Source organism: Cervus canadensis, chromosome 27 (assembly GCF_019320065.1).
Source record: "Cervus canadensis isolate Bull #8, Minnesota chromosome 27, ASM1932006v1, whole genome shotgun sequence".
Classification (NCBI taxonomy): Eukaryota; Metazoa; Chordata; class Mammalia; order Artiodactyla; family Cervidae; genus Cervus; species Cervus canadensis.
In genome coordinates, this window is record NC_057412.1 from 50925091 (window position 1) to 50936182 (window position 11092).

The 11092-nt window shown below is 41.5% G+C and overlaps 1 protein-coding gene across 2 annotated transcripts in view; it reads left to right on the forward strand.

Moving 5' to 3' along the window:
• NECTIN3 (nectin cell adhesion molecule 3) overlaps nucleotides 1–11092 on the forward strand; it is a 134544-nt gene that overhangs the window by 108191 nt on the left and 15261 nt on the right. The window lies entirely within an intron of this gene.

The window sequence follows — 11092 nt, forward strand, 5'->3', positions numbered from 1 at the left end:
GCCAGATGCTCTTCACCTTCATGTAAGCAGTGGTGTTTTCCTCCATGTGATAACATTTAACCCCTCCCATTTTGTTGCATCTTGTGAATTTCAGGCCAGCAGCATTCACCCCTTCTGGATCTTTGGCCTGTAATCACGCATGATCCTTTCGATCAGAACTCTTTGATTCAGCTCTGATTCACCTTAATCTTTTATGGGGGCCTGTAAGATGTCACCCATCTCTGGGGGCACAGCAGCCTTTTCCCTTCTACTGCTCCTCCCCAGCCTCACAATTGCTTCAGTCTCTGTAATATGAGCTGCTCACTCACCCCCCTGACAGCCCTCCCCGGGGATTTTACAGTCTTTGTGCACTCTTTAAGAAACTATCATTTTCCCCCTTACTAATGTACTCCTTCCTACAGTTGAGTGAGTATTCATTTCTTCTTTCATTGTGCTTTTGAAAAATCTATGTTGTTTTCCTGGATGGAATGTGATTTTTCTTGTGATTCAATTCAATCTGTAGTAATAATCTCTGCTATTAACCACATTGTTTTCTTTTCATGGAGGAATATACCTTCTGCCCCATAAACCTTAAATGAAGTACGTGACCTACGTTTGTTCTTTTTCCCTCTGGTTTTCTCTTTTTTCTACCTGCCTGCAGCATCCACAGACTTGGTTTACTGTAGGTCTGCTGGTGTCTTCTGCCTTCTCTCACTTCTCCTTCTGCACTCCCTGCTATTGGTCAAATGCCGGATTCTCCTGTGCTCACCATCAGCATGGTCAGCCTCATTGGTTAGATTGATGTTTCCCTGGCCCTGCTGTCTATAACTTAGAATCTGGGTGGCTCTGGAGGCTTGAGACTCTGTCTGGTGGTCTGTGGTCAGACCTCATACCCTCAGTGTGGTCAGATGCGTCCTCCCAACCCACCAATAACGTCTGGGTTCTCACTAATAGTGTTTAACCTCCACCTCTCCACAGCTTTATCTTGATTGCTCTAGCCTCTGAACTTCTGACATTCTGACGATGTGTATTATAGGTCCACAGTCTGTTATCTACATTTGTAAATATCTCCAGGCAGTTAACTTTTTTTAAACTCATTTTGCACCAAAATCTGACCTGAACTGCTGACTCTCATGAAGCTGTACATAATCATCCCTTTCTTCACTGAATGTGAATGCTCGGATTTCCATTGCAAGAATATTTGTATGCTTGATTATGGAGTTCTATACCAAGCTCTTCAGGAGGTGTTTTATAAATACATGGAATAAGTATAGTATATATCACCTTTCTAAAAATCTGAAAAATTCTGAGTTCTAAAAAATGCATGCATGCTCAGTCGCTTCAGTCATGTCCAGCTCTTTGTGACCCCATGGACTATAGCCCACCAGGCTTCTCTGTCAGTGAGATTCTCCAGGCAATACTGGAGTGTGTTGCTATGCCCACCTCCAGGGCATCTTCCTGACCCAGGGATTGAACCCAAGTCTCTGCCTCTCCAGCACTGCAGGTAGATTCTTTACCACTGAGCCACTTGGGAATCCCCAATCAAAAATATATCCATCCCTAAAACTTTTAGTTAAGAAATTGTGGCCCTGTAGTGATTTGAGGTTATAATCAGATCAGATGGTTGTATATCTAAAGCGTGGTAGGCACTGTGATAGAAGTAGAAGCATAAGATAGGTTTCCCACTTTTACTGGGTTTGCATTCAAACTGTCTTGCTTTGTTGTTTAACCATTTGGAAGACACACGAAGCAAGGTTGTAAATTCCTTGGGCAGGGGAATAGATAAGTTCTTTGGCATCCCTATTGGCAGAAAAATATCAATAACCTCATATGCAGATGACACCACCCTTATGGCAGAAAGCAAAGAAACTAAAGAGCCTCTTGATGAAAATGAAAGAGGAGGGTGAAAAAGTTGCCTGAAAATTCAACATTCAGAACACTAAGATCATCGCATCCAGTCCCATCACTTCATGGCAAATAGATGGGGAAACAATGGAAACAGTGACAGAGTTTTTTTTGGGGGGGGGGCTCCAAAATCACTGGAGATGGTGACTGCAGCCATGAAACTAAAAGACGCTTGTTCCTTGGAAGAAAAGTTATGACCAAACTAGACAGCAAATTAAAAAGCAGAGACATTACTTGGCCAACAAAGATCCATCTACTCAAGGCTCTGGTTTTTCCAGTAGTCATGTATGAATGTGGGAGTTGGACTATAAAGAAAGCTGAGTGCTGAAGAATTGATGCTTTTGAACTGTGGTGTTGGAGAAGACTCTTGAGAGTCCCTTGGACTGCAAGGAGATCCACCCAGTCCATCCTAAAGGAAATCAGTCCTGGGTGTTCATTGGAAGGACTGATGCTGAAGCTGCAACTCCAATACTTTGGCCACCTGATGCGAAGAACTGACTCATTTGAAAAGACCCTGATGCTGGGAGGGATTGGGGGCAGGAGGAGAAGGGGATGACAGAGGATGAGATGGTTGGATGGCATCACCAACTTGATGGACAGGAGTTTGAGCAAGCTCTGGGATTTGGTGAAGGACAGGGAAGCCTAGCGTGCTGCAGTCCATGGGGTCGCAAAGAGTCTGACACGACTGAGCACCTGAACTGAACTGAACTGATTTGCAGAGTATTACTAATGATGAGGGTATTTCAGGACAGACTGTTGATTTCCAGACCATTTAGATAGGACTGAAGTTTACCTCTGTGGAGATCAGTTCTCAGAAGCAGTAGAACTAAAACTGCTAGCAGCTCTCAGGCTAGGTAGGATTCCCTGACTTGATGGCACTTCCCAGGAGCCTTGTGTCTGAACCAACTGCCCAGAACCAGGGAAAGAGCTGCTGCTGCTTCAGTGGCCCCTGCCGATGGCTTCTAAGGGGGCCTCTCCAGGTGGCCATTCCGGCTTGGGCCTGGGTTAGGTGACTCTGTCACTTTAAATGCCATGAATATGGAACTAATTTGAATATCTTTTGAACTGATATTTTAAAAATGCTACTTCTGCTCTTTCCCCCAGAAGTTCGCCTTTTGTTCTTTGTTTCAAATAATGGAAGCGATCATGCCCTAACAGACAACTTCTTTCAGTATCCGTGAAGGGATGTCAGTTGAAGTGGCATTGACAGCAAATCCAGACTTGGTGGATGACCTGTTGTTTGTAGTTGTCAGCCTGTTCTAGGGGCTCACAGAAAATACTTAGGCTTTGTTTGGCCGTTTAAATCATGTGTGCATGAAGACACGACGCGATGTCCCCCGTCGTTTTAACTGTTAGTGAGGAGTGTCTGGGCTTCCCCGGGAGCTCACATGGTGAAGAATCCGCCTGCAATGCTGGAGACCTGGGTTCGATCCCGGGGTTGGGAAGATCCACCGGAGAAGGGCATGGCAGCCCACTCCAGTATTCTTGCCCAGAGCATCCACATGGACAGAGGGCCGCAAAGAGTCAAACGTGACTGAGCGACTAAGCACCCCACAGCACAAGCGGTGTTTCTCGCCTGACACAGAACGGCGTCTCTCAGAAGCGCATCTTAAACACTCACTTCTGACTCTAGGGTAGATTGAAGGTGTGCGGAAGATCCTTGACCTGTTTATGAGCTAAGCAACCTTATCTCCGCCAGAAGGATCCTCCTCGTGTCATTTCTACCGCACCCTCCCCATAAACCACCGGCGATGTGAACTCTTGCTATCACTGACAGTTCTGGTTGTGCTTAACCCAGGAGCTGGCTTCCAGCTCAAGAAATCTTTGTGCAGGTTGCTCAAGACATTAGTGCCTGTAGGCAGAGAAATGCCAAACTAGGATTATAGCTGCTTCTGTGTTTCAAACAAAACTGCCTGCTTTGGGCTTTATATTTACAAAATTGCCATCCCTGAAGGTTAATATTAGCTTTCCATAGCAGGTGATTTCTCTTCTGTCTTGGCCTTCTTTACTATTATTAGGTTATTTTCCTTTAGAGAAAGAAACAGTGTATGTTGCCTATATATCTTTTTTTTCTTTTCAGGAAAATTCACAATTCTTACATTCAATCCAATGTAAGACCCCAAAGAAAAGATACATGTAATTATTAACTAAATATATTCAAAGATCCTTTAGATTGTTCATAGGAGAATAATTATTTAGTGAACAGATAAAGACTTATTTATATTTCATTTTCTTCCGTTTTATTACACCCTCAATAGAATTGTAGATTATTGGTAAGGGAAATGATTCCTATATTATTCTCACCTTTTGTCAGGAAGGAATATAAGAGTAGTGGTACTCTACATTTAATATATTATATTTTGTTTCACAATCTAAAATATGGTGTTAAAGATTTTGGGGAGGCTCTTTTTACTTTTTTAAATCTATTTAAGCTAAGAATAGCATAACATTAACCACAGAAAGATTCTTATTAAAGTATCTTTTTTCCAGTGCCATGAGTTCAGGAATGATGAATTAAATTAAATGTAAGACTTGGGAAGGCCCATATTAATAGTTTCTTGAGAGGAATTAGAATTTAATTTGTCAAGATAATACTTCTGTACATCGTGACTGGGAGTACGGTCCTGTGCCTGACACAGAGGAGGTAGTTGACCCCTTCTTTGAGGGCCTTTGGGTGCATAGATGAATGTGTATCAGTAGCTCTGGATTGAAGGTTTAGCCTGTGGGCAGGTTTGGAGATGAAGTGGTATGCATGAATAACTGGTACAGCGTTACGGCGAAGGGCTGAAGCGCAAAGATGCCCACTGACAGGGACAGCGTAGCGTTCCGGTGTTAAAATGTGCAGGTGTTTGTTAGTCGTGGACGTTAGCACACAAGAATGCATAATCATTTGATTCGTGTCCTTCAATCAGTAGCATTAATGATGGGGGAGGACGTCTTAGTATTGTATGTAAATGTCTTGTTTGCCTGCAGATAATTTTCCATCATCTTTATCGTCAGTCTGCCTTAACTAGGCATTTGGCTTTGCATACATATTACAATTTAGGTGAAGTATCACTTTCTTGTGTAGTTTAAGGTAAGGATTATTAAGTAAGACCACAGCCAAGACAAGAAACTTCATTAAAATGTGTCATGTCAGATTTTACTTTGAAAAATTAAAATCTAGAATGTATACTCAGTCAAAGTATCGCATATGTTTACCAATGATCAGAAGGAACACTGTCTTCTTTTGGGTAAGACAATGTTTTCAACAACTGCTAGGCTGTTATAATTCTGTGGGGACTTAAGTAAAACCCAAAGCTACCTTGTGGGATAAGACATCTAATATTCTCTCTTAGAAAAAGCCTCATGATTTAAGTCTGCATTTGAAAAGTTTGCCATGAGGATATTCTGTAGGCATTTCTGCTTGTAATTGCCTCATTGCAATCTTTAACATTATAAATTAAGGGCCTGGACATTTCATTTTAAGGCACTAACCATATCACTGAAGGGTATAAACCAGAAACCAGGAGGGAAAATGCCCTTAAGTTAATTTTATAAAGTATTATCCCACAGCAAATGACCATTATGTGTTCAGCCCTGGGCTGGGGCAGATGAAAATTTAGGACTCGGAGAGCCCTAGCTTGCTCAGGAAAAGCCCCGCCTTTCTTTTTCCTCAGTCGAGGCTGAAGCCGGAGCAGGAAGTAAAGTAACTTAAGCCGTAGTTTCTGTTTGACCGGTTCAGACGAAGATGACTCAGCAGGTGGCCAGACTGCCCAGTACTGAGCATCACCAGCCCTTCCCCTCAGGTTTATGCCCTCTCCCCTTTCAAAGGCCCATTGTATTCTTCCTTTTGAGTCCTCTTCTACGGTCAAATTAGGAAGAGACTGGATATACTCAGAGGAAGGGAGGCAGCTTTGTGTGATGGTCTAAGACGCAGACTGAATTTGAATCTTAGCTCTTTGAACTTGGGAGCATTGCTTTAACTCTCTGAGCTTCAGCTTCCTCATCTCTATTATAGGAACAGTGATAAAATCACCTTTAGGAGATGTACGTATAAGAATATGAGGTCATTCAAAACTTATTGTACTACACTTGCCTTAAGGGACAAGGAGTAGGGGAAATAGCTTGTCAGTCCTTACGAGTTACACTTGTTCTTTTTACTATGCAGAGCCTTTCTCTTCCGTTTGCCTTAGACTCTCTCCTCCAGTCTGTCTTTATAAAATTTCTGAGTACTAAGGATCTAGAACCTATTTTCATGGTGTTCACACTCTCTTTTTGAACCAGTTCAGACCTAACTGCGCCCTATCTTTGTAGTTGGGAATTTGGACCCAAGGTTTTTAGTCCAGGCACAGGTTTCTCAACATACGCTAGCACCCAAGACTTTTGTAGGGACCGCTGACTGAGAGTGGCAGTCAGAACAGATCCTGTGTACGGATAATACATCCGCAAGTGTTCGTTGAGCATCTCCTCTGTTGAGCACCATGTAAGATTTGGGGGAAACTTCCCCGTCACCTTCTTAGAGTGTTAACAGGGAAGGATTTATACAATGGAGTTCATGGACAGAACATAGAAATGAGCCTTACTCTCCCAATAGTTAGCAAAGTGGAGTTACAGGCAAATAAAATATCAAGTCTTAGGGAATAAGATCCAGAAAGCCTTTATGCATTTAATCTGTATAATGTATAGTGCATCAATCATAATTGATTCTAGATACTAGAAACCTAAGAATTAACTAAAAATTAGTGAAAACAATTTCTCAATTTAAAAGGAAAAGATTGATTAATAATATAGCACCCCTTTGACATTCACCAAGGAAACGTCCACAGGCTTTAGAGAAACCCTGCTTTCTTAAGTACCCCTATCTTTTATAGAATCCGTAAATGAGTTGAGAATAACAAAGACACAGCTTAGCAATTGCTGAGCTCATTAACTAGCTAAATAACTATTCCATAACACAAATCTCCTCAGCCTGCATTCAAATTTGTTTCTCAACAAAAAGTTAGAAATTACAACCTGTCATAACCTTGTAAAATTCACTCGTGAATGGTTAAAACCAGCAGTGTTAAATCTATAAATGCCAAGGGTCTACTATACTAATAAGAGACATTCATTTGAATAGCTTGAGCAATTATTGCAGAGAACAGTAATAATTATCTATCTCATTAAACAAGTGCCCAATTAATGTCATCGTAAATTTTGCTTGATTAGAACAGTCTTTATAGTTGCTCATACAACATGGCTGGCCACTCTCACAACTATTAATAAAAATGAAAGGGAAAATTGACTTTTGGTTCACAGTTTTAGTCATGGTTTAGAGAGGTACTTGATAGGAAAGTAATATCCTTCATGCCTTGAGGAATCCACACTTAGTGAATTATGTATGATAACCATTTCTTCATGTATTATTCCTTTAGTGTGGTAAAATCCTATCTGTGAATTAGAAACTCAGTCACTGGAACACAAGTAAGCAATTGAATATTATAGTCGAGAAATTCCTGCGTCAAGGGTGATCTGGTATGAAGTATTTATTGAAAATTTACTATGTTTTAGTATCAACCGAGTTTCCAGACTGTCAGTGAATTCCCATTCTGATTCCCTCCGTGTGCATCCTCCTGCAAAACTGAATGACTGTGATAAAATGAAAAGGCATTATTTTTTTTCTAAACCGACTTTATTGAGACATAATTGGCATAATACTTGACCCATTTTAACAGTTTGATAAGCTTTGCCAAATGTGTACATTCATGGACACTATCTCAATCAAGAACATTTCCATCACCTGAAAAACTTCTCCTACATACCCTGTACCACACCTCATGTGATTTCTATCACAGAATAATAGTGACATTTTTATAAAGAATTTCACAGGGGGAGGAAGACAGCATGCCTTTTTGTGTCTAACTCCGTTAGCATAATATTTCTGAGATTCATGTTGCATAAATAAATGTCCTCTCGTTACTGAATCATACTCCTCATGTTACGAATGCACCACGATCTGTTTAATATTCAACTGCAGAGGACTGTTTTCATTTAAGGTTTTGGGATGAAAGGAATAAAAACTTTGTTTTGTAACACCTTTTCCTGGTTTTGTTATTAAAATGATGCTAATTTCATAAAAGTAGTTACAAAATGTTCTCTTTTCTCTTATGTGCATAAAGAATTTATGAGTGGTATTACTTTTTTAAACGTTTGGTGGAATTTACTGGTGGTCCCATTAGGGCTGTGGAAAGAAGGACTTTGTGTCTTTCAAGACATTTCAGGTGGAATCATGACAGTTTATCAATAAATTCATTATTCATGCATTCTTGACATGATCTGTACTCTGAGATTCTCTGGTTTTATAAAAACAGTGCATATGAAATATGTGGCTATGTCTGGTGTACTATAGGTGGTGGTGTAAAGTTACCCAGAGAAGTGATGTGGGAGCTGAGCAGGTGCTTGAGTCGGGGAGGAAGGCATGGAGGAGAGACTGGGTTTACACGGCAGGCGTGAAGCTGCGGAGGGCTGTTTATCAGTCAGTTCAGTTGCTCAGCCGTGTCCGACTCTTTGTGACCCATGGCCTCCCTGTCCATCACCAACTCCCGGAGTCCACCCAAACCCATGTCCATCGAGTCGGTGATGCCATCCAACCATCTCACCCTCTGTGGTCCCCTTCTGCTCCCACCTTCAATCCCTCCCAGCAGCAGGGTCTTTTCAAATGAGTCAGTTCTTTGTATCAGGTGGCCAAAGTATTAGAGCTTCAGCTTCAACATCAGTCCTTCCAATGAACACCCAGGACTGATCTACTTCAGGATGGACTGGTTGGATCTCCTTGCAGTCCAAGGGACTCTGAAGAGTCTTCTCCAACACCACAGTTCAAAAGCATCAATTCTTCAGTGCTCAGCTTTCTTCACAGTGCAACTCTCACATCCATACATGACCACTGGGAAAACCATAGCCTTGACTAGATGGACCTTTGTTAGCAAAGTACTGTCTCAGCTTTTTAATGTGCTATCTAGGTTGGTCATAACTTTCCTTCCAAAGAGTAAGTGTCTTTTAATTTCATGGCTGCAGTCACGATCTGCAGTGATTTTGGAGCCTAAAAAAATAAAGTCAGCCACTGTTTCTACTGTTTCTCCATCTATTTGCCATGAAGTGATAGGAGCGGTTGCCATTATCTTAGTTTTCTGAATGTTGAGCTTTAAGCCAACTTTTTCACTCTCCTCTTTCACTTTCATCAAGAGGCTCTTTAGTTCTTCGCTTTCTGCCATAAGGGTGGCGTCATCTGCATATCTGAGGTTATTGATATTTCTCCCGGCAATCTTGATTCCAGCTTGTGCTTCATCCAGCCCAGCGTTTCTCATGATGTACTCTGCATATAAGTTAAATAAGCAGGTTGACAATATACAGCCTTGACGTACTCCTTTTCCTATTTGGAACCAGTCTGTTGTTCCATGTCCAGTTCTTTTTTTTTTTTTTCCCTTTATTTATTCATTTATTTTCAGTGGGTTTTGTCATACATTGATATGAATCAGCCATAGATTTACACGTATTCCCCATCCCGATCCCCACCCCCATGTCCAGTTCTAACTTGCTTCCTGACCTGCATACAGATATCTCAGGAGGCAGGTCAGGTGGCCTGGTACTCCCATCTCTTTAAGAATTTTCCACAGTTTGTTATGATCCACACAGTCAAAGGCTTGGCTTAGTCAATAAAGCAGAAATAGATGTTTTTCTGGAACTCTCTTGCTTTTTCACTGATCCAGCAGATGTTGGCAATTTGATCTCTGGTTCCTCTGCCTTTTCTAAAACCAGCTTGAACATCTGGAAGTTCACGGTTCGCGTATTGCTGAAGCCTGGCTTGGAGAATTTTGAGCATTACTTTACTAGTATGTGAGATGAGTGCAATTGTGTGGCAGTTTGAGCATTCTTTGGCATTGCCTTTCCTTGGGGTTGGGATGAAAACTGACCTTTTCCAGTCCTGTGGCCACTGCTGAGTTTTCCAAATTTGCTGGCATATTGAGTGCAGCACTTTCACAGCATCATCCTTCAGGACTTGAAATAGCCCAACTGGAATTCCATCACCTCCACTAGCTTTGTTTGTAGTGATGCTTCCTATGGCCCACTTTACTTCTCATTCCAGGATGTCTGGCTCTAGGTGAGTGATCACACCATCGTGATTATCTGTGTCATGAAGATCTTTTTTGTACAGTTTTTCTGTGTATTCTTGCCACCTCCTCTTAATATCTTCTGCTTCTGTTAGATCCATACCATTTCTGTCCTTTATTGAGCCCATCTTTGCATGAAATGTTCCCTTGGCATCTCTAATTTTCTTGAAGAGATCTCTAGTCTTTCCCATTCTATTGTTTTCCTCTATTTCTTTGCCTTGATCATTGAGGGAGGCTTTCTTGTCTCTCCTTGCTATTCTTTGGAAGTCTGCATTCAAATGGGTATATCTTTCCTTTTCTCCTTTGTTTTTTCGTTTATCTTCTTTTCACAGATATCTGTAAGGCCTCCTCAGACAGCCATTTTGCTTTTTTTGCATTTCTTTTTCCTGGGGATGGTCTTGCTCCTTGTCTCCTGTACAATGTCACGAAGCTCCATCCATAGTTCATCAGGCACTCTGTCTATCAGATCTAGTCCCTTCAGTCTATTTCCCACTTCACTATAATCGTAAGGGATATGATTCAGGTTATACCTGAATGGTCTAGGGGTTTTCCCTGCTTTCTTCAATTTAAGTCTGAATTTGGCAATAAGGAGTTCATGATCTGAGCCACAGTCAGCTCCCCGTCTTGTTTTTGCTGACTGTATAGAGTTGCTTCATCTTTGGCTCCTATCACAGTCAGCAAAAGAGTCTGAAATGCAGTACTCTGATGCAGTCTCAAAAACGACAGAATGATCTCTGTTCGTTTCCAAGGCAAACCATTCAGTATCACAGTAATCCAGGCCTATGCCCTGAACAATAATGCTGAAGAGACTGAAGTTGAACAGTTCTGTGAAGACCTACAAGACCTTTTAGAGCTAACACCCAAAAAAGATACCCTTTTCATTATAGGGGACTGGAATGCAAAAGTAGGAAGTCAAGAGACACCTGGAGTAACAGGCAAATTTGAGCTTGGAGTACAGAATGAAGCAGGGCTAAGCTCATAGAGTTTTGCCAAGAGAATGCACTGGTCATAGCTCAGTTCATATTCCCATATAATCTTAGGAACTGGGAGAGGATGGGTGGTCCTTCAGCAGGTGATGA